At 38.7% G+C, this 24,800-nt stretch overlaps 1 long non-coding RNA gene across 2 annotated transcripts in view; it reads right to left on the bottom strand.

Annotated features, from left to right (window-relative positions):
- Positions 1 to 5,614: 5,614 nt before the first annotated feature.
- Positions 5,615 to 24,800, bottom strand: part of LOC129657698 (uncharacterized) — a 36,795-nt gene continuing 17,609 nt past the window's right edge. For both annotated transcript variants that reach the window (XR_008716998.1, XR_008716996.1), the window contains exon 3: positions 5,615 to 5,749. This is a non-coding gene — a long non-coding RNA (uncharacterized LOC129657698). The remainder of the gene's footprint in view (positions 5,750 to 24,800) is intronic.

Here is a 24,800-nt window from a genome sequence, read left to right as displayed (position 1 = left end):
TCATGCCTGTCTAGCACCTTTATTTTCTGGAACTTGCCCTCCCTAGAGAAAGGCCCCAGAATCTTGCTAAATTATATAATGAACCCATGACATAAGTATAGAGAATGAGCTATGAATTAGCACATCAGACTCATTTTCACTGGTAACCTGGTTTTACAGTGTGCATCTTATTGCCATAAGTAAAAGCAGGCAGGATCCTGTGTGCCTTACTACCCTGCTGCCAACCTTTCTTAAGTACATTAGTCTAGTTTTAAGAAACTTAAAATGATTCCTTTTCTTGCTACCCTCACATCTGAAATGGGTAAATGGTTTGTCTCAAGTTCAGCAGACCCATATCCAACACAGGCAAGTTCATTTGCAGCTGAGTTTTTTGAACAGTGACACCTTAATAGGTCTGCCCCAGAAAAAGAGAAGTGGATGTGTTTGGGGAGCCCCTTGGGTTTCCCTTTGAGCACGGGCATAGGAGATTTGTAAAATGGGCCAGTCCTCACACATCTTTATTCCTTAAAGTGAAAGTCCATGCTTTTCCTGATTTTTTCAAGATCTAAATGAGATCATTCTAAGTTGTTAGAAAATAAAGCTCAGGTATATATCTTTACTTGGTAATCTTTGAGTGGCACTCTTATTGGAGCAAAGAACCTACTGGTTAAATGCCCTCATGTAAGGCAGAACAAGCCTGGATTTGAGAGGCAACCTCACTGAGTTCTAGTAATAGTCCCAGATCCACAACTGTCATCAGTTGTCTGAGTTCCCATGTGTTCTCTCACCTATAAAATCAGAATTTTGTAAAGGTCTTTTCCAGCTCTTAAATTCTATGGATTTGAGGGCTGCAGGATTATTCATGAGCCCTAACCAAGCCAGACCCACTTGAGCCCACTAGACTCCTCCCTAGTCTTTAGCTTTGCCCTTGACAGTGCTAGTTTGCTAAACAACATCATCATCATTAGAAAAGCAGAAGGAAAGGGGGTGGGGGGGTGGTGGAAAGGAATGGCAAAGCGGAAACAGAAGGAGAAGGAAGAAGATGGGAATTGTTAAGAGGGCATTTTTCTTTTCCAGATGAGCAGTACCCCCTCTCCCCACCACATAATACCTCTCCACAAAAGTCCAGTTCAAATGCAATCTCCTGCAAAATTGACCTTATTCTCTCTGTACCAATGTTATCATGTTTCCACCTCTGTCTGTTCCTTCGGACAGATTAAGGCCTTTGAAATGGAAGTTTTGAGATCTTCTTACCCACTTTCCCCAACAATGCCTTGCATATCTGAGGCACAGGCAATCCTCTGTGAGTGACTGGTGAAACAGAGTGGAATGAAACTGAACTCCGAGAAAAGTCCTATTTAAGATAACTTAGTGCCTCCTTCCTTAATGGCTAAATTCCAGGACCTTGGCTTGAAACCAACAGAGAGATAGGATGGGAAAGAAAGCATTTGGAACATCAGCCTGATAAATACCTTGCCTTCTCTTAACTCCTATTCCTCTAAAGAGAAGTGTACACTACTTCGCCTTGCAGTTATTTGTCTTTGTGCTGTGGTCGCAGGTGTCTTTCCTTTCTTCTCTGGCCTTGCTCCACGTCTAGAAATAGCTTGCTCCAGGAGTTAGGATTAAAGTTGTCTGATTTCCTAAATATTGCATGGGACATAATTATATTGAAAAGTTATTTGCTGTTTGCTGAAATTCAAATTTAATGAGACCACCTGTATTTTATCTAGTACTCTTAGATAAGACTCAAGTGGCCTAAAACCCAGCTCCACATGGCTTCCCAACAACAATTTATTGGTCCACATAACTGAAGCCCAGGTGGTAATTCCGGGCTTCAGGTGGCACTTAATTTAATATGTCATCAGAAATCCATTTAATCTCTCAGCTTTGGCTTCTACCCTAATGGCTTTATTTTCTGGCTTTCCATGGTGCTAGGTGATTTCTAACAATACTTGCCTTATATCCTGCTAGGGCCAATCGAAGTGGGTAAGAGCAGCTGCTTCCTGCCCACTGGGCAGACCCAGAAGAAGATTCCTCATGCCCAATCCTGAATCTACACTCTGGTGAGGGCAACAGCCTACTCCAGTTGTTCAGACTTGGACCACATGCCCCACCCTTAAGCCCCACTGGGTGTGCCTGGGCTGACAGTGGGAGTCATTCCTTACAAAGTAAATTGTGGTGACTAAGTTTCCTTTTTTCTTTTTTTTTGAAGGAAAATGGATGCTGGGTGACAGAAGCAAAATAAAAACAAACAAAAAAACCCACTCACCTCATTCATTATAGATTCCTAAGCCACATAATTATTTTTTGAAGAAATTTCAAAACAAGAGACAACAGCAGAAGCTCTGAGCATGAATTCTAGTTATTGTACTAACCCATTCAAGTTGCTTTAATTTTGTGGGTCAATTTTCACATATGTAAAAGGAGGAGCTGATAGAAGGAGTAGGTGATTTCTGAAATTTTTTCTAGTCTATTTCCCTGTACCATGAATGGTAACAAGAAGATTATGAGAGAAAAATATACAGAGAGAGGAATCCCTGTGCATCTTGTGTGTTTAGGATCAAAGTGCTGGTGGGATAGTCAGTATAAACAGAATATAAGTTTTTACTATTTAGACTATTCTCTGCTTTTTGTGGGCTTTTTGTGGCAATTAAAAAAATAAATTTAACTCTATGCAAATCTGCATGTGATGTGTGTATGCATTAAAATTACTGTTCAATCACTGACACTAAGTTGGTTTTTCTCTCCAGATTAATTTATTAAAAAGGGGAAAAGAAACTGAAATGTCAGAAGAATGATCAAAACTTGTGATTTTATTACAACATAGCATACCATTAAAATGACATAGATCATTTTTGTGTTATGGGATTAATAGTAATTTGTGAGCTTTTGAAAGCCCTTTGAAATGTTCAGATTAAAGAAATTAAGTCAGATTTTAAAATAACAAATCTAATTACTGGTTTTTCTGAACAGTCAATTGAAGAAAAAAGTCAGTTTTCCTCTTTCCTGTCTTCAGATGTCTTTTAATTTGTTCTCTTACCACAGAACCTTCAAGTTCAAAGGCGGTTTTCATCATTTTGGCTTAAACTCTGGGAAAACAGACCTGAATAGACTTGGCCGGACTTAACCTCAACCAAAAAAAAAAATTGAGTCCGAGAGGCCTGGGCCTCAGTTAAAATTGCGGCTGCCTGTAATAAACTTGTGAGGTCTGGTTTTTCAGCCTCCCTTCCTCTAACTTCCCAAATCATCCCTGTGGGGAGTGGTCCCATGGTGTGTGTGATTGTGTTTGCTTCCAATTTTTGAAAAGTAGCTTAAGTAAGAGCTGACTTGGGCTTTTCTGTACCTAGCCGTCTTGAATAACATGTTATTTTTGTGACTTATTCACATAGTCCAATGCCTCCCTTCAATGGATGGGTGCAAAGCAGAGCCCCCTTTTTGGAAGAATGACATGCCCAAGGGCAGAGAGCTACGGAAAATAGGAGCTCCCACCTCTATTTAGACTGACAGCTCTATTCTTTAAGAGTTAAAGTTAACATCGATCTACTGCCATCTTTAGCTTTTCGACAAGAGCATCAAATTCATTAAAGTAACTCTAGATCATTGGGTAAGGCAGAGGCAATGTTGTATTTTAAATATTTAAACTATTTATGAACTCTGATGATATGATTTCATGATAGAAATGTGAATCTCAATGTTTCTCTCATTTCAAATGTCCCCAGGATCCTTTGTAATAATTGAAACACCAAGGGAGACTTTGAAATAGATACTGCAGAGCCAGATAGGTTGCTGTTTTCCAGAAGTTGTCCCCTAGCTATCTGAATATAACTTATTAAACAGAGTATCAAGTATCACCAAGGGCTCAGCAGGTAAAGAATCCACTCACAACGCATGAGATGTGGGTTTGATCTTCCCAACCCTGGGAAGATCCCCTGGAGAAGGAAATGGCAACCCACTCCATTATTCTTGCCTGGGAAATCTCATGGACAGAGGAGCCTGGAAGACTACAGTCCACAGGGTTGCAAGGAGTCAGACACAACAGACCATACATACATACACACATCAAGTGTAAAGTCTTTTGTTTCAGATTTAATTTTTAATGATTCCTGACTATGAACACTTGGCTTTGTCTTCTACATTCCTTTAATATGTGCATATTTTATTTAGTTGCCTCAGCTAAAGATTCTAAAAGAACACCTCGCAGATGCAGAGGCAGATGCCATGTAAATATTGTTTTAGTTCCCTTGCTGGGAAAACATGTGAAGCTGTATTAGTTACCTATTGTCATGGTAATGCATTACCTCAAATTGAGTGGCTTAAAACAACACAAATTTATTTTTTATAGTTCTGCGCATCAGAAGTTCAAATTTATTTCACTGGACTAAAATCAAATTGTCTGCCAGACTAGGCTCCTTCTGAATTCTCCAGGGGAGAATCTGGTACTGTCTTTTTTCAGCTTCTAATGACCTCCCACATCCCTTAGCTTACACCCCTTATTACTCCAAACCCTGTTCCAACATTCCAGTTCCTTCTCTGACCCTAAGCCCCTCCGCATCCCTCCTGTCAGAACCATGTGATTGCTTGGGCCCATCAAGCTGATCCATACAGGGTCACTGGTGAATCTGACAAGACCCGGCTCTACACTTCACTATCGCTACAACTTTCAATGGGGTGCTGAATCAACTTTGTATCAGAATCCTCACTTTTGAGATTAGGATAATAAGAATGTGTCTCATATGGTTTGGGAAAGATGTGCAATCACAGACAGACAGTATTTATCACCGGTTTTTCCCATGGAGGGAATGTGGAATATATATATATATTAGCTATCAACATAAGACAAAATATCAAAATATAAAAGCATTTTTCCACTTTGAGAAGTTTTGGATAAGAAGGAACTGAAGTAACAGTTTGTGCAAAATAAACTTTAGACTGAATAGGTAGTTTAGAGCTTTGAAATGACTTTAAGTGTGAAATTCAAATACTTTGAAGGTCACTTCCACCCTCATGGCATTTACAATGAGATTCTTTGATGATAATGATGATGGCGACAACATATGTGTATATGACCTTCTCTATAGATGTGTCTATGACTCTCTGTAGACGTTTTTTCTGTACAGTTTCTAACTCTCATTTACAGACTAAAAATGCAAAGCAATTCTCCATGTTCAGAGAGCATACTGTATATATTTTAGTAGAACACAGAAGTTTTTATTACAGTTAATGTTTTATGTGTAGTAAGTTTCTCACAGAATGAGAACTTCCTAAATATAAGGATTGTGGCTTTGGTTTTTGTGAGGCTAGTGCTTGGCATATAGTAGATGCTCAATAAATGTAATTTTAATAAGAGTGTTATAGCACACAAACCAGTCTGTTGCAGGAAAGGGGACCCCTTCCAGGGCCTGAAACTGGGCTCTTGTCTAACACTGGGAAATGAATTGTCTGAGGAGACACATCTGCTGACAAAGCAAGAGATTTTATTGGGAAAGGGCAGCCGGGTGGAGAGAAGTAGGGTAAGGGAACCCAGGAGAACAGCTCTGCCACGTGGCTTGTAGTCTTGAGTTTTATGGTGATGGGATTAGTTTCTGGGTTGTCTTTAGCCAATCATCTGACTCAGAGTCCTTCCTGGTGGTGCAAGCCTTCTTCAGCCAAGATGGATGCCAGAGAGAAGGATTCTGGGAGGTGGTTGGATATGTGGTGTCTCCTTTTGACCTTTCCTGAACTCTTCTGGTTGGTGGTGGCTTATTAGTTCCATGTTCCTTACCAGGACATCCTGTCATAAAACAACTCATGCAAAGGGTTACTACGGTGCCTGGCCAGGGTGGGCGGTTTCAGTCAGTGTGCTTCCCCTGACAAGTCTATTCAGCAACATTAAAGAAGTGCAAGCCAGGACTATTTTTTCAGTCATAGGGGAAAAATAAATCACTGAAACAAAGGAGACTGATTGGCCTATACTACTAGGAAGCACACTGCGGCTAGTTCACATCCAAGGATGGTCTACAGAGATGAGGAATCTAGACACTAGAATTGGGAATCAGAAACAGCAGGATTCTTTCCATCAGTCGCTTATCTTTTGTTTTATCTGCTTCCCATTGCATTTTGGTATCACCCTAGACTACTCTAGTTAGCCTTCTTTAGTAGTATTGTACAGAGGAGTCCTATATTCCCTGGTTAGCATCCTTACAGACTAAGAAAGGATATTTACTTGGGGGTCCTTATGAGTAATCCCAAAGAAAAACACTGATTGAACATGATTTTTAAATATGTTCATTTCTTTTTATGAATCACTGATATAAGGAAAATGGAATCCTCTGGTCATTTCTGGGTCACATGATTTCTACAGCTGTGTATGTTGAGATAGGGAGAAGTTGAAGAATTACAGTAGAATTGTCTCCAAAAGAAAAGAGGAAATGGAAAAAAAAATAATACACTAGTTACTATGGTCTTTTATAAGAGTTAAGGACTAGCAATGTTTTTTAAATTTAAGATATATTTTTCCTTTTCATATAATAAAAGAGACATTGCTTTTATGCAAATAGTGGTAATGCTGAAATTATCCACTGTCTCTAAGGGACCACAGATTTTTATTTTCTTTTTCCTAAATTTGTTCAAAGAATCTGAGACTGTCTATAGGTTCATAATTATTCCTCCAAAAACTGCTCAGTAGATAAACAAAAACTAGAAATTTGTTTTAAGATAAATTAATCACACTTCACAGACTAGGCAACTAAAATTTCATTATTTGGTGATTAATGGATTACCCAGACATTTTCATCAGCGGATGTGGGGCCATAAGTTTTCATATAGATTCTGTAGATTCTGGAAATCTAATGACTAATTCAGTTCAACACTATACTACTGCTGCTGCTGCTAAGTCACTTCAGTCGTGTCTGACTCTGTGCGACCCCATAGACGGCAGCCCACCAGGCTCCCCCATCCCTGGGGTTCTCCAGGCAAGAACACTGGAGTGGGTTGCCATTTCCTTCTCCAATGCATGAAAGTGAAAAGTGAAAGTGAAGTCGCTCAGTCGTGTCCGACTCTTAGCGACCCCATGGACTGCAGCCCACCAGGCTCCTCCGTCCATGGGATTTTCCAGGCAAGAGTACTAGAGTAAGATGCCTTTAAAATTAGGCACTTAACTGTAAAAGAGATTATGCATTAATTCAGTGGAAAAATTCAATTATGGTAGTAGGGAACATGATAATTTCAACTAAAAAATCCTAAAACACTCTAAAGATAACATTACAGCATGAGTCAAATAGTTTCAAAAGTTAAAACAAGATTTTGATAAAACTATCAATTCTTAATAATTTGAACTTCTTGGGGTTCAAATCAATAGTCACCATTGGTCTACAGGACCACTCTGTTTTGTATATCAATAAAGCATAGGATTCAGGGGCTTACTGGATAAAGGGCCTTCTTCACTCTTTGTGATGGAGTTTTAAAAAAACATTACAATGTTCTAGTATCATATTTTGCATGTAGCTGTCCAGTTTTCACAGCACCATTTATTGAAGATACTGTCTTTGGAACATTCTTTAACATCCTACCTAAAAATAAACTCAAAATGGATTAGAGACCTTTATTGTAAGACCAGATACTATGTGGCACTTAGAGGAAAACATAGGCAGAATGTTTGACATAAATCTCAGCAATACCTTTTTCAATCCATCTCCCAGAGTAATGGAAATAAAAATAAACAAATGGGACATAATTAAACTCAAAAGCTTCTGCACAGCAAAGGAAAGCATAAACAAAATGAAAAGACAACCCACAGAATGGGAGGAAATGTTTGCAAACAATACAACAGACAAGGGATTAATCTCCAAAATTTACGAACTCCTACAGCTCAATTAAAAAAAAAAAAATCAATCAAAAGACCTAAATGGACATTTCTCCAAAGAAGACATACAGGTGACCAAGAGGCACATGAAAAGATGCTCAGAGTCACAAATTATTAGAGATATGCAGGTCAAAACTACAATGAGGTATCACCTCACATCAGTCAGAATGGCCATAATAAAAAAAGATCTACAAACAATAAATGCTAGGGAAGGTATGGAGAAAAGGGAACCCTCTTACACTGCTGACAGGCATGTAAGTTGGTACAGCTATTATGGAGAACAGTATGGAGATTCCTCAAGAAACTAAAATAGAGCTACCACATGATCCAACAATCCCACTCCTGGGCATATATCCAGAGAAAAACACGGTTCAAAAGGATTCACGCACGCTACATTCTTTGCAGTGCTGTTAACAAAAGCTAAGACATGGAAGCAACCTAAATATCCATTGACAGATGAATGGGTAAAGAAGATGTGATATATATATATATACACACACACAATGAAATATTACTCAGCATTAAAAAGAATTAAATAATGTCATTTGCAGCAACATGCATGGGTGTGGAGATTATCATACTGAATGAAGTAAGTCATTCAGTATGAAATGACAGAAAAAAGACAAATATATGATATCACTTATATGAGGAATCTGGGCTTCCCTGGTGGCTCAGATGGTAAAGAATCCACCTGCAATTAGGGAGGCCTGGGTTCAGTCCCTGGGTTGGGAAGATCCTCTGGAGGAGGAAATGGCACCCAGTCCAGTATACTTGCCTGGAGAATCCCCATGGACAGAGGAGCCTGGCAAGATACAGTTTACGGGGTTGCAGAGAGTCAGACATGACCAAGCACAGCACAGCATATGAGAAATCTAAACAAAGTTACACAAATGCACTTATTAACAAAATAGAAACAGATTCACAAACTTAGAGAATGAAGTTATGGTTACTTATTGGGGTGAATGGTGAATAAATGGGGAATTTGGGATGGACAGGTACACAGTGCTATATTTAATATAGATAACCTGCAAGGACCTATTGTATAGAACAGGGATCTCTGCTCAATATTCTGTAATAACCTAAATGGGAAAATAATTTGAAAAAAAAATGGATATATGTATATTTTGTATAACTGAATCTCTTCGCTGTATACATGAAACTAACACATCATTGTTAATCAACTATACTCCAAATTAAAAAATAAATAAAAACAAGTAGAGCATCTCATATTGTTACAGCATGATTCTGCCCTTCCTTCCTTTGCCTCTCTGTACTTGAATTTTCTTCTGTAATGTGAACTTTGTTATACATTTTGAAGATAAGACTTCAGAGTTACATTAATTGGAAAAGTATTTTCTAAATCTTCTTTAAGGGGGGAAAAGAAAGAAATAAAGAATGCAACACTCAAGGTAAACTACTTTTGTCTTGATTTTAGACCTTGTGATGTGCCCTGCCAATGATATATATCTATACTAATGGACATTTGAAAGAAGTTTTCTGATAATGATCCGACAATCTTTTCTAACAAATACATCTGGGATACAGTCATATGTCCACCTACTGATTAAATTTTTCCAGGAAGGAGAGACAAATCTTTGAATAATATATCATCACAACAAATTTGATTTCCTTTTATGTTTATATTTCAGTGACAGGCTTAATACCTAAATCAATGTGTTAAAAAAAAAAAAAAGCCCCCTTAGTTTTCTTTAAATGATTTATTGCCTCAGTTACATTATTGCTTCAGGTGTAATCAGGAATATTTGTCTTCATGTCACTGCAATGGAGATATGGATAGAATATGCTAATGTGCCTGTCTTTGTATATAATGTTTTATTAGTTTTTCTTGTTTGTTTCGGTCCCTTAATTACTGACAGTCATTTAAAGCCATCCATCTTTGTTCGAATTTATGCAAATATTGTAAGTTAATGATGAGAGTTTCAAAGGACCCTGTTTATCAGACTTTATTTTGAGTGTATTAGTCTATTAGTTTGTTCCGCTAAACAAAATGTCTTTCTTTAAAGCTATAAAGCTAAAATTCATCTATAAAATAATCCTTAAAAGTTCTTAAGGATAACTGTGTGTTTCACATCAGAGTATAAATACCACTTGTGAAATCGAATAACTGTTCAGCCTCCCATTATTGCTTCGGCCTCAATGCAGCCCCCACCCATGTCTTAAAGGACTGCTCAGGAAAATGATAAGGTTTTGTTAACATTTACTCCCAAAATGCCATCTGGAATTTACTGACTCATTGCAATTTAAAACAGAATCCTCATAGTTTACTAATGGTAATTGGAGTTAATGCTATAGAGGTTGATTAAGATGCTTGTTGGTACTATAAGAAATGCACCCTAATTATGACCTTAGTAGTTAGCTCACACAATCAAGGCAAAAATTATCACTTAGTTTACAGCTTTGCATATTCATTGTGCACTCACACCTTCACATTTGGGTTACATTGTTTTGTCCTAAAACTCACATAGCAAATAGTTGGAAGTGTTGATGTGCAGCTCTCAGCAATATAATACTGGATTCTCTCCCCATTTACTGTCATTAGCCAGAGTCTTTCTTCATATGCAATATATGAGGATCAGTAGTTCCAGTAAAATATTGGAATTATTTTCCTTAAAATCCAGATTTTTCAGGGACTGTGTTTGGTGGTGAGATTAATGGTACAGTCCCTGGGCTCGGATCATTTGTAGGATAGCGGTGAAAACAGACAGGGATCAGACTTTAAGCTTTCTAGGGTCAGGGACTGGATCCTGTCCACCATGATATTCCCACTGCTTTGCATACATCAAGAACATACCAGCTACACAGGCGGTGTCGTCTGGATTAAGAAGAGATACATGCCCAGAGGAGGGAAAGTAACGTGACTGCAGGAGTCAAAATGAATGACACGTTTTGAGCAGATACCCACAGCACAAGTAGAGTCTTTCTAGGAAGTAAGAGTGCCAGTCTCCACTAGGAAACTAGGGATCTTGTGGTTTTCCAGATGTACTATGTGCAGGGCTAAGGGATGGTGTAGAATGAGGCTGGGATGCTGGGGTTGCCAAGAATGTGAAGGCTTCTGAGTGGTATGATAAGGAGTTCAAGTGTTATTCGCTGTGTTGCAGAAGCCATCAACATTGTACTTTCAGGGCACATTCCTAATAGAAACAGAAGAAGGTAGCAGAACAGAGGATGAGCTCACATACCTCAAAAGGCTCAGGTGGCCACCTAGCCTCAGAAAAATAAGCATGCAGGCTTCGTGTTAGCTAAATCCAAATCTGCCACAGTTTTAGCTGGATAAATACTCCATTCTCTGATCTTTAGTATCCTAACCTAAAGGGGTTACAATACTAATTTGAAGGGTTCAGTTGCTCAGTCGTGTCGAACTCTTTGCGACCCCATGAACTGCAGCACACCAGGCCTCCCTGTCCATCACCAACCCCTGGAGTTCAACCAGACTCATGTCCATCGGGTCGGTCAGTGATGCCATCCAACCATCTCCTCTGTTGTCCCCTTCTCCTCCTGCCCCCAATCCTTCCCAGCATCAGGGTCTTTTCCAATGAGTCAACTCTTCACAAGAGGTGGCCAAAGTTTTGGAGTTTCAGCTTCAACATCAGTCCTTCCAATGAACACCCAGGACTGATCTCCTTTAGGAAGGATTGGTTGGATCTCCTTGCAGTCCAAGGGACTCTCAAGAGTCTTCTCCAACATCACAGTTCAAAAGCATCAATTCTTCAGGGCTCAGCTTTCTTTATAGTCCAACTCTCACATCCATACATGACCACTGGAAAAACCATAGCCTTGACTAGATGGACCTTTTTTGACAAAGTAATGTCTCTGCTTTTTAATATATTGTCTAGGTTGGTCATAACTTTCCTTCCAAGGAATGTCTTTTAAATTCATGGCTGCAATCACCATCTGCAGTGAAGCCCCCCAAAATAAAGTTAGCCACTGTTTTCCCATCTATTTGCCATGAAGTGATGGGATTAGAGACTGTAAAGTATGTGAAACATAGTAAGTGCTCTTTAAATACTGAGAGAGTATAGGAATGAATTCATATTAGTAAGAGTTGATACATATATATTCTAAGTTTAAAAAGGGCAAAGGATCTGAAAGGACATTTTTCCAAAGAAGACATAAAATGGCCAGTGTAAACATGAATAGATGTTCAACCTCACTATTAGGAAAATCAGAACCACATGGAGATGCCACTTCACACCCACTGCTGCTGCTGCTAAGTCGCTTCAGTCATGTCCAACTCTGTGCGACCCCATAGATTGCAGCCCACCAGGCTCCCCCGTCCCTGGGATTCTCCAGACAAGAACACTGGAGTGGGTTGCCATTGCCTTCTCCAGTGCATGAAAGTGAAAAGTGAAAGTGAAGTCGCTCAGTCGTGTCCGACTCTTAGCGACCCCATGGACTGCAGCCCGTCAGGCTCCTCCATCCATGAGATTTTCCAGGCAAGAGTACTGGAGTGGGTGCCATTGCCTTCTCCATATAATATGCTACTATACTAAAAATATATTGTAAAAATATTTTTTTATATAGTTGTCATCATCATAGTTTTCTCACCTGTGGCTAACCTCTTAGCTCCCCTTGTTCTTGCTCAGGAACCTATTCTCAGACAACAAATGGCCTCTCTAACCCTCCCTTCCAGTTCTTTTGTGTAGGTAAAGACCCCCATCCTCACCTCAGAGAAAGGGATATACTGACCTCTACTCATTTCACTTTCTGAGTTGTCTCTAACGTCAGTTATGCTAGCTGAGATATTCAGGAGCAGAGAAACTTCATGCAAAAATAACTGTTTAACATATAACACCTGTCTCTAGGAAGCCCTTTAACAATAGCTGGCCTTTTTAATGCTATAAATACTAAGCATTTTTTTTTAACAATATGCCTTTACTAAGCATTGTTTTACTTAATCATTACAACAAATTGACGAAGAGAGAGGTAAGGTGACCAACTTATCCTGGTTTGCTGGGGACTTTCCCATTTTAGCACTGAAAAGCCACGGCCCCAGAACTGCTTTAGTGCCAGGCAAACCAACATGCTTGGTCATCCTGGAGAGAGGATTCACATGGACTAACCTTCTCAACAAGGAATTTGACCGTGTGCACTGTTCTTCTTCAAAAACAAAATGCAAAGTGTAACCGCTAACTCTTACCCCATTTACAAGTTATTTTTGATGACATATCATTTGTTGATTGGATTACCAAGCTTCATGAAGAGAGGCTAAAGACATTCTCTGAATAGTAACCAAGTGTATTTTAGGATATATCAACAAAAGAGTTGATAGAGTAATTAAGCACACCTGAAATCTGGTATAAAATATAATTACATGTTCCATAGAAGCTTTTATATTGAACCAAAGAAAAATGACTCCTGTTTAAAATGTCAAACTGATCATTGTTCCTTATTTTTCTCTTGAATATAAAGTGACATTTCCATGAACGCTCATTTCTGGTTTAGTGATACAGAAAAACACAATAGCTATTACCAATTATTTAGTTCCTACTGAGCTGTCCATAAAGGACTTGTGAAAAGTGGCATCTATTGATATTCCTTCCCTTCCTCTCTTGCCTGCTCTATTTAAAGATAACATAGTCTGAGTCTTGGTATGAAATTAATCTTCAGGCTCTTGTCTCCAAAATGCAATTCCTACATCTCATACCAAAGAGAAGTTATTTCTCTTTGGGGTTCTCCACTAAAATGAGAATTTAAAGTTTAAGATGTGTAAGAGAGGGGTGGGTGGGTGGGTGGGTGGGGGTGTGTGTGTGTGTGTGTGTGTGTGTGTGTGTGTTCAGTTGTGTCCTACTCTTTGGTGACCCTATGGACCATAGCTGCCGGGTTCTTCTGTCCATGGAATTTTCCAGGCAAGAATACTGGAGTGGGTTGCCATTTCCTCCTCCAGGGGTAGTGTCTAGGAAATGAGTTTTCTGAATATTCTTTTCTTTTTAAAGTTTGTATACATTATTTTTTGAAGATAATGAGACCAGATGGACAGCCACAGTGGTAAACTAGTTGCCTGGGTATACTTGTCAGAAGGTAAGCGGTCCCTCCAAAGATATGTCGAGTATGTAGCGTGATGTCTAGCTCAATAAATGTTCAAGAAGTGATAATCTATCTCCCCTTCCTCACCTGAGGGGTTAAAGAAGTACATAGAACTCGGTACTCTGTGTTGAAGCTATTAAAAAAGTAGGATTCATGAAGGTAGAGACTAAGTATTTCTAATCACTGCAGCCTGCAGCCTTGGAATTGCATAACAGTGTGCTTAGACACATTTTATTATTAGGAATGCTTAGACATATTAATTAAGGAATAGATTAATGAGTTTCTATGTCAAGGTATATCTCACCAGACGGAATTGCGTGGTTTCCCAACAAGCAGTATAGAAGATATGGAGAGTACTTCCCCTCATTTTTTAAGAAAATCACTCGTAAATCTGGTAGGAATATAAATAGCAGTCAAATTGTAGTCCTAACTGTAGTCCAGTTTAGGGACCAGGTGATTGAGAGCAAGCAGTGGAACAGAGAGCATCTCCCTCATGTACTCTTTGAGGAGCTTCATGTCTGTTATGGGGGGAAATTCATTGTCTCAGCAGTTGTTCAATTTCCCATTATTGTCTAAGAGGGGAGTTGATTCCATTTCAAGAATGAAGGAGGATACAAGACCATAATGAAAAAAATGCAATTACATACAAACCACCAGTTTCTGAAAAGTTAATAGTCAGCTTCTTTGTTGTTTCTAGAGCATCTGCTATTAAAAAGTCATTCCCCACAATTTATTCCATCTATTATAAACTAAAATACAGTTTGAGAAGGAAATTAGAGTGTATTCTTTCCTTGGTTGATAAGTACTAGATCATCAAGTTCCGCTGGCATGGTTTGTTCCAGTTCTCTCAAAGGTGTGTATACTTTATTCCTTATTTGAGCCAATTTTGATGTGTCCAGGAAAATTATGAGGGAATGGGGAAAACTGTTTAGTGATATTTGGAATGAAATCATTTCTCCAGCAGATTCTTTAAATCTAACATTCCACACATAAATCCTGTGGCATCTGACTGCAACATTTCTGGTTAGTGTTATCCAGCCCTTGACCCATCTAAGCACGCTCTCTAACCTCCACCATATCAATCCAGTACTTGATGATGATAATGAAAAACATTTACTGAGCACTTGTTATAAGTTTGAAACCAATCTAGATACATTAAATATGTGAATCATTTTAATCTTCACAACCATCCTATATTTTCTAGCATTGGTCCCTGATGGAGAAACTGAGTCTCAAAGAAATCAAGTCAGTTGCTTGAGGTCGCCCCCTATGAAATGGAAATTCAAATGCAGGCATTCTGGTACAGGGGCCCACCCTTCTTACCACTGCACTACATGCCCTTCATTCTGGTGGTCTTATTTCCTCTAGACCCAGTATCCTTTAGGGAGCCTCAGACACTGGTGGAACACTGTTTACCCAACTCCTACACCACTCCATCCAGTTGCTCCCAGTACTGTTTTTTAACCTGAAGGGTCTGGGTATCTATCAATGATGTCCCAGCAAGCTCTGCTGTATTATGGCATTGAAAATATATGAAGTTAATCTTCAGGAGGGAGCCAAAGCACCCCTCCTAGTGCTAGGAATAACCCAGTAAATCAGTGTAAATTATGTTGCAGATATATAGAGCTAACGATTTGACTGCAGTCTATTTCACCTCTTCTTCCCACCTCTACTCAGGGAGCTCAGCTACTTAAAACAAAAATTCTACTACCCCTGAAACTATTTCTATGTGACAGGGACATGGCCAGTTATTGTCATCTATAATTCACAGAATACTTTATATGGTTACATGCCTTTCTCAGAGTCAAATGACAATGCCAGTTGGCAAATCCTTTGGATCAATTCCTGTCCCTTTGGATCACTATGATTTGTGGACAGACAAGAAATGGTCAATGCATTATAACAGGCATAGACTTAACAACCTACCACATGTTCTTACATGTCAATCTGGGTATTACTGATGCTTCTATCTTCTTATACCTGGGGATTAAATGTGTCTCTACTCTCTAGGCATGGTTCAAAATTTTCCCACTTTTTGCTGTTTTATTTTAAAGACAGATGATGTGAATTTACAATCAAAGTGAGTTTGAATGACATTATTCATTAAGCATGTATTTATTTAATAATTACAGTGTGCCATTGCTGTATTTAAAATGGATAACCAACAAGAACCTACTGTGTAGCACATGGAACTCTGCTCTATGTTATGTGGTAGCCTAGACGGGAGAGGGGTTTGGGGAAGAGTGGATACAGAAACTATCACAACATTGTTAATTGGCTATACCCCGATAAAAATGTTCAAAAAATTTTAAAAAATAATTAGTGTGCCAGTAACTATGCTGAGGAGAGGAATGGATAAATAGATGAGTCTCCTTTTCCATGAAGTTTTATAGTGTGGGGAGAAGGGACAGTGGAAAGTCAGGGGAAGCACTTAACAATATGGTTTAATATAAGTTATATAAAAAAGAAATAAACAAGAGTCATATGGTGGATATCACTGTGGAAGAGCAGGAGGGAAGTGCAGTTAGTTAAGTTAGAGATGACTTTTCTGAGGGTGTAATGTTTCAGGTGAGACCTGAAAGATGAGATAAACATGCAAAAACGTGATGGAAGAGGATTCCCGATAAAGGGAAGAGCAAGTTTATTCCTAAGGCAGGAGTAAATCCAGCAAGCTCTTGTGGAGACACAGGAAGCCAGTGTGGCCTGGGATGGGAAAGGGGGATGGAGACTGGAATTAAAGGAAGTGTGAGAGGTAGGCACGTACTAGATCACAAGGAGCTTCACAGGTAAGAAGTCGTTTATTTACTTACTTCTGAGTAATGTGAGAAGTCCCCAAGCCTCTTTAAAAAGGGCAGACCTTACCTAATTGGGGTTTTTGAAGGCTCTTCTGGTTGTTGTGGTGGGACAGGGTAATACAGAGCAGGAATGAGATCAGTGAAAACAAACTTTAGGAACTTGCATCAATCTGGATGAAGTATGAGGATATTTTAACCACAGTACAGTAGATAAGCCTATAAAAGAATCAGCAAATACACACAGAGGGACTTGGAGCAATGCTGGGTGCCCTTCTACTTGTCCTCTGGGCTCTGCACACATTCTTGTCTGTATTCTTTTTCTGAAACACATCTCTACCCTCTTTCTTGACTTTGTTACTTCTACTTAGCCTTCAACCTGGGTATCAGTTTATCCAGGGATCCTTCCCTAACTCCCAAATTAAGATGAGTTATTTCATAGCAACGTGCACCCCCCCTCCCCCATCATGAAACTTACTGTCTCTCTGTGTCTTTATCTGTTCCCCATGAAACTGTAAACTGCATGAAGAAAGATCCACAGCTTTGTCATTCTAATTAGTTTGCTCAAGCTGTCATAATAAGATAGCACAGATTGGGAGGTCTAAACAACAGAATTTTATTTCATCACGTTCTGAGACTGGAAGTTCAAGATCAAGGTGTCTGCAGGTTTCATTTCTTCTCAGGCCTCTCTCTTTGGATTGTGGATGGTGGCCTTCTTGTAGCTTTACTGGCCTTTCTCTTGTCATATTCCTTTCTGGTGTTTATTTTGGTGTCCAAATTTCCTCTTCTTAAAAGGACATCTGTCATTGGATTAGGCCCCACCTTTATAACCTCCTTTTACTTAATTTACCTCTTTTAACATCCTATCTCCAAATTCAGTCCACATTCTGAGATCCTGGGAGTGAAGATTTCAATATATGAGTTTTGGGGAGATACAGTTCAGCCCATACTAGTCATTGTTGTATTTTCAGTATCTGGGACATTGTAGGTACTTAATAAGTATGTGTTGATGAATTTTATCTTATTTTTTCATTATTATCTTAATAATAATTATATTAAAGGGTATATGGTAATATACTCCAAGAATATTCATTCCTGGATGATCTGGGGTTTGAACCATAAGTTCAGCTTCCTTTTCAATAAAGTGGCAATAAGCTTTTTTATTACCAAGATTCAAGGATTCTTGTGGGTGAAGATGTTACTAAATCTGGAAGTCTTCCATTAGCTCCATTTTTAGAGCAGGTTTCTAAAGTTTGAGCATTGGTCTATATTTTGAATAATAGATTGAACCATATACTCTCACAGTTAGTCACACCCTGAGAATGCATCCATTAACTCTACTAGATACATTATAATTTTTACTTTGAATTCAGTTGAATTTATTCATATGGTCCTTTTCAGTCATTATACTCATCCTTTGAATCTGCCAGTATAAGCTATGCATGCATGCTTAGCTGCTCAGTCTTGTCTGACTCTTTCAACCCCACAGACTATAGTCCATCTGGGTCCTCTGTTCATTGGACTCTCCAGGCAAGAATACTGGGATGGGTAATCATTCCCTTCTCCAGGGAATCTTCCCAACCCAGGGATCGAATGGAGATCTCCTGCACTGCAAGCGGATTCTTCACCATCTGACCCACCAGGGAAGCCCAATACAAACTCCAGTGTTAGTCACTCAGCCATATCTTACTCTTTGCAACCCTATGGACTGTAGCATGTCAGGCTCCTCTGTTCATGGAATTCTCCAGGTAAGAATACTGGAGCGGGTTGCTGCTGCTGCTAATTTGCTTCAGTTGTGTCCGACTCTGTGTGACCCCATAGACGGCAGCCCACCAGGCTTCCCTGTCCCTGGGATTCTCCAGTCAAGAACACTGGAGTGGGTTGCCGTTTCCTTCTCCAATGCATAAAAGTGAAAGTGAAGTTGCTCAGTTGTGTCCAACTCTTAGTGACCCCATGGACTGCAGCCTACTAAGCTCCTCCATCCATAGGATTTTCCAGGCAAGTGTACTAGAGTGTGGCCCAATATGCTACTGGAGATCAATGGAGAAATAACTCCAGAAAGAATGAACAGACATAGCCAAAGCAAAACAACACCTAGTTGTGGATACGACTGGTTATGGAAGTAAAGTCCAATGTTCTAAAGAGCAGTATTGCATGGGAACCTGGTATGTTCTCATCCTACATTCATCTAAGGTTACACAACATTTCCTTAAGGTAACTTTTGAAATATTGCCCCTTCCCTCAAACTGCTGCTGTGCCATCTGGTCTGGGCTACCTTAGCTCCAGCTAATTCTCCTTCACCCTTTACACACTGTGATTCTTTCAATTATTAACTGACTTATTAATGTTTAATAATTGTCAGTGCTTGACTAATCATGCCTCCATGCTAGATAGTCAACACCACATGGGAGTTTCTGGGTCTCTTTTTGTTCACTGCTGTATCTTCAGGACTTATCTATTTGAACAATTAGTTGGTGCTCAATGAACAGCTATTAACAGAAAATAAATCTGGCAGCCATGGAAACATTAACTTACTCATTGGTAATTCCAAAATGGCAAGAAGATTGAAACTCCAATCTCTCAATTCCATTGCACCCTCTGATATGGTTATAAGTAGTTAATTTGGGGGAGAGTATGAAATCTAAGTAAGATTTTAAAACTAAGAATAAATCAACTCTAGTGAATTCAAAAATTTAACTTACCTGCACTAATCCTCAAGAAGAAAGCTCTACTACACATGACAGATGATTTTCCCCTAGGTTTACATTTTTCCTTATTTTGTGGGGTGGGGAAATAAGATGAATGAAATTAAAATTCTTAGTGATTTCAGTGATAAATTTAAGTAACTTTAAAATATCTTAGTGAGAATAATGTAAATTTCTTTTCTATGTACATGAATCACCCAAGAATCCTAAGGACTTTTAAAAGCTAAGGAAAAATTCTACTTGGAGTACACATGTATATGAATGACAAATCTAGCCCCAAAATAGCACGTGTCATTGCTAATCATTACAAATCTCTCTGCCTGCAATGCTATGAAAACTATCCATTTCGTGTTTCTTTCCTCCTGAAGAGATACAGAGATCTTGAAAAAGTGAAATAAAAGCTTCAAGCTTAATTGGGTGACAGTGAAAAGAGCAGAGAATTATTGTTTAAAGCTGGGTTTTCAATAAAGCCAGTGGGATAGCTGGGAGAAATGACATCGTGTACCTTCCCCCAAGCTGACATTTAGTTATTAATGAATGTTCAGAACACCTCTTAGTTGTTTACTTAAATTCACTGCCAAATCTGTAGACACTGACACGGCAGATCTCACCCACAGTCCCCTTTCACTACCAGTAAACAAGAGCTTTGACCCTCAGACTTAAAGGAGCAGAAGAGCAAACACACTGAGCTTGCATCCAAAGCTTAACAGGGCTGAGGTTAGAACAGGCACCTTTTGCCAAGTTTATCAAATGCCTCTTTCTGCACTGTAAAAATCACTGGGCTGTCCCTCCAGTCAATCAATGTTATCTGTGTATCAGCAACACAGATGGGAATATGGTACATATGTGACTGGTGGGGGAAGGCACTGAATGATGGAAAAAAGTGGATTTTAGAGATTATATATGAATGAAACAGATATGTCCAATATGGTAAACAATATGTGGTTAATCTATATCTAAAACTTTAACTGTTAATTCAAGTTAAAAAATGTCTTCACTCATAACAACTTGGTCAGAGTAAATTTTAAGATATTCCATCTTAGCATTTTAGTGAATCATTCTTGGAAAGCAGTTCATCAATAATCATCAAAGAAATCCTCAAATTAAAAGTGATCTATACTTTACCCTAGATGTAGAATATTCAGAATCCCTCAATACCACACCCTCCCCCCTGCCCCACAAATACACAGAAGAGCTGACAGAAAAACTAATTTTTTTCTAGTTGTTGAGGTTATTTCAAAAAAGTGCTTAAGATCAAAGTAAATGAAACATTCACAAAATTTGATATTTGCTAAACAGAACAGATGGAGAAGGCAATGGCACCCCACTCCAGTACTCTTGCTTGGAAAATCCCATGGACGGAGGAGCCTGTTAGGCTGCAATCCATGGGGTCGCTAAGAGTCGAACACGACTGAGCGACTTCCCTTTCACTTTTCACTTTCATGCACTGGAGAAGGAAATGGCAACCCACTCCAGTGTTCTTGCCTGGAGAATCCCAGGGACGGGGGAGCCTGGTGGGCTGCTGTCTATGGGGTTGCACAGAGTCGGACACGACTAAAGTTACTTAGCAAACAGAACCGAATCCGTCAGTATTTTTATACTATCATCTAAGGAATTTATTCAGCAACTATATCTGAAGCACCTCCTGTATATTGGACAAGGAGATATAAGAAGCACATAGTGTGATGGGATGAGTTTAGGTTGTAGAGTCTGGCAATTTTACAACACAGGCTCTGCCTTCTTCTAATTCTGTTAACAGTGAGAAAATCATGGCCCTCCATTGTCTCATCTGTACAATGGGAATAATAACAGTATCTATCATCAGTAATAACTATAAATATGAAAGCATTATGTGTACAAGGAAAGTTCCCTGTGCTTGGCCATAGATGATCCACAATTAGACACTTTTCTTTCTCTCTTCTTAGGTACTATGATGCAATGAAGACCCTGTCCCTGTGGTCAAATAGATCTATAAGTAGGAGGGGGAAGGGGAAGTAGAAATACATATTACGATATGAAATGCAGATGCAATAGTAAAAGTATTTACAAAATTTTCACAGAAGGTCAAGTATGATCCTTCTGAGTGGATTATAGAAGAAGAGTTAAGGTTGGGTGGGTGTTGAAGAACTGTCCCTTAAAGGAGGAAATAGTTAAATATTTACCATCTGCTGTGTACAAGGCTGTATGCCAGGGTGTTACGAAAGCATAAAAATGGTTTATGAGTTGTTGGTGTGATCATAAATTGGTATAACCACTTAGAAATTAGCAAGGAGGAATGTAGTAACATTGAAAAAATGTGTGACTCAGTGTCAATATTGGAATTTGACCCTAGATAACAATAAAAGGAGACTCAGTGCAGCATTTTTTGAAGTGTCTGCTGCTGAAGTATCAGTGAGAGGCAAAGTCACTTGAGGATTTTGAATAGGTGAGTGACACAATATGACTTACGTTTTAAAAGAATACCTCTGACTACCTTGAGAGTAGGTTTCGCTGAGTCTTCCAAGGAGGTCACAGATAGACTACTTAAAAGAATGTTTAATAATGCAGATTAGATTGGTCCAGTGTGATAACAGTAGAGATGGCGAGAAGTAGATGGATTCTGTATATACATTTTGAAGATAGAGCCAATGATACTATGGAAAATTCCTAAAATTCATACAATGACACTATTCAGCAGTTAAAAAGAATGTGGCAGACTGATAATCTAAAGATTCTAGAAATCTCAAAGTTGAACACCAAAAATAATATATACAATATTACTAATCTGATAGAATCTCTATGAATCAAGAAACCTCTCACAGTGCTATATATTCATAGACACATCTATACAGATGAAAAATGGATTCTAAGGATAAACCATAAATTCATCGAGTGGTCTTACCTATGGGAAGAATAGAAAGGGGGAAGAAATTAGACAGGAGGAAAGGAAAAAAGAATGATTTCAACTATATGTATTGTTTTATATCTTGAAAAGATTGAAAAATTGTTAATAAATATTACATGGGCAGCTGTGTAGTATGTACACAAGTAGTTTGCTACATTTCTAAATTTAAGAAAATTTAAAGACTATAGAGATCAGTAAGGCTAAATCTTTATAAACTCTTAAGGATAATACAAGGCAATTCATCTGAAGAGATATCTGGAAATTATTTCTAAATGCTATGAGGGTTGAAGATGTGACCTGATCAAATGTAATCTGGAGGGGCAAGGACAGATGGTTTCAGGTGATTAATAAATATTTGGTAGTATTTCAAAAGGTAAAAATGCAAAAGAGTGATTCTGTCAAACAAAAATAAGAGGAAAGACAGGAAATCACAGGCCAACTTTTGGAAAGAGCCTTGACTTTCAGTTTATAGAATCTAGACTCAACTGATGCAGACCCTATACCCACATCCTCTAAAAGGAGAGAACTGACTTCCATCACTGCCACTAAGAGATAATATTGTACAATAATTTTTTTAATGCATCCATTGGAGTATTTTTATTAGAGAAATTTATTATGGCTGTAGATACCCAGATATACTAGAAAATAAGATTAAAAGTGGCCCACCTAGAATAATGAAAATAAAAGCAAACACAAAAATAAATAAATGGAACCTAATTAAACTTTAAAGTTTTTGCACAGCAAAGAAAAATATAAAGAAGAAGAAAAGACAACACTCAGAATGGGAGAAAATATTTGCAAATGAAGCAACTGACAAAGGATTAACCTCCAAAATATACATGCAGCCCATGCAGCTCAATAACAAAAAAATAACTCAATCAAAAAATGGGCAGAAGACCTAAACAGACATTTCTCCAAAGAAGACATATAGATGGCCAACAAACACATGAAAAGATGCTCAACATCGCTCACTGTTAGAGATAAATGCAAATCAAAAATACCATGAGGTATCACCTCACACTGGTCAGATGGCCATTATCAAAGAATCTACAAACAATAAATGCTGGAGAGGGTGTGGAGAAAAGGGAACATTCTTGTATTGTTGATAGGAATGTAAATCGATACAGCCACTATGGAGAACAGTATGGAGGTTCCTTAAAAAACTAAAAATAGAAGTACCATGACTCAGCAATCCCACTACTAGGTATCTACCCTGAAAACATCATAATTCAAAAAGACACATGTACCTCAGTGTTCACTGCAGCACTATTTACAATAGCCGGGACATGGAAGCAACCTAAATATCCATTGGGTTGCTTCCATGTCCCAGCTATTGTATAAAGAGAGAGAGAGACAGAGAGAGAGAGAGGAAGAGAATGGTGAAAGTCACTCAGTCATGCCCGACTCTTTGCAACCCCATGGATTATACAGTCCATGGAATTCTCCAGGCCAGAATACTAGAATGGGTAGTCTTTCCCTTCTCCAGGGGATCTTCCCAACCCAGGGATCGAATCCAGGTCTCCCGCATTGCAGGCGGATTCTTAACCAGCTGAGCCACCATGGAATCCCATGGAATATTACTCAGCCATAAAAAGGAAAAAGTTAGGTCATTTGCAGTGATGTGGGTGGACCTAGAGTCTGTCATACAGAGTGGGTTCCATACAGAATGAAGTCAAAGAAAAAAACAAATAATCATATATTAACACACACATATATATATGGAATCTAGAAAATAATGGTACAGATGAACCCATTTGCAGGGCAGGAATAGACACACAGACATAGAATAGACATGTGGACACTTGAGGGGAAAGGGAAGATCAGACAAATTGGGAGAGTACTACTGACACATGTACTCTACCATGTGTAAAACAGATAGCTAGTAGGAAGCTGTTGTATAGCACAGGGGCTCAGCTCGGTGCTCTGTGATAACCTAGAGAAGTGGGAAGGCGGGAACGGGAGCGAGATTCAAGAGGAGGGGGTATGTATGTGTATATACAGCTGATTCACTTTGTTGTACTGTGGAAACTAACACTGTAAAGCAAATATATTCCAATAAAAAATAAAAGCAAAAATAAAAAAAAAAATAGCACTAACTTTTATTAACCAAGGAGTAAGATATATGAAAGTCTGAAATCTTAAGAAAATTTTCAAAAAACAAAGTTGAGCTGAAAGAGCTCAATCTGAGTTTCTACTAGGTTTAAGGTAAAATAATTATGTGGTAATTTGGCAATCATCTTCAGGAATTTACTATTACTAGCAAGCGTAACCCAGGCAGCAATTCAAGATCAAGTTTAAAGCATGTTTAATACTTGGAGCAAATGTTTGAACAAGTTAGTTAAACCAGGCTATTGATGCCAGTGTTTTCCTGCTCAAACAACAAATATCATCACCACTCCCATCTCTCAGTGATGGGAGTGAAAACCAATTGCTCAGCCTTGGGTGCTGCTGGCAAGTTCAGCCATCAAATTGAATTCTGGGACTGTGAGGTATTATAATTTAGAAGTCTGGTTTACAGAAATTAATGGACAGTGAGCAACTCACTTCTCTCTCTC

The sequence above is a fragment of the Bubalus kerabau genome, chromosome 7 (assembly GCF_029407905.1).
Source record: "Bubalus kerabau isolate K-KA32 ecotype Philippines breed swamp buffalo chromosome 7, PCC_UOA_SB_1v2, whole genome shotgun sequence".
Lineage (NCBI taxonomy): Eukaryota > Metazoa > Chordata > Mammalia > Artiodactyla > Bovidae > Bubalus > Bubalus kerabau.
Note: the sequence above shows the minus strand (reverse complement) of the source record. Positions and strands in the feature narration are given on the sequence as shown.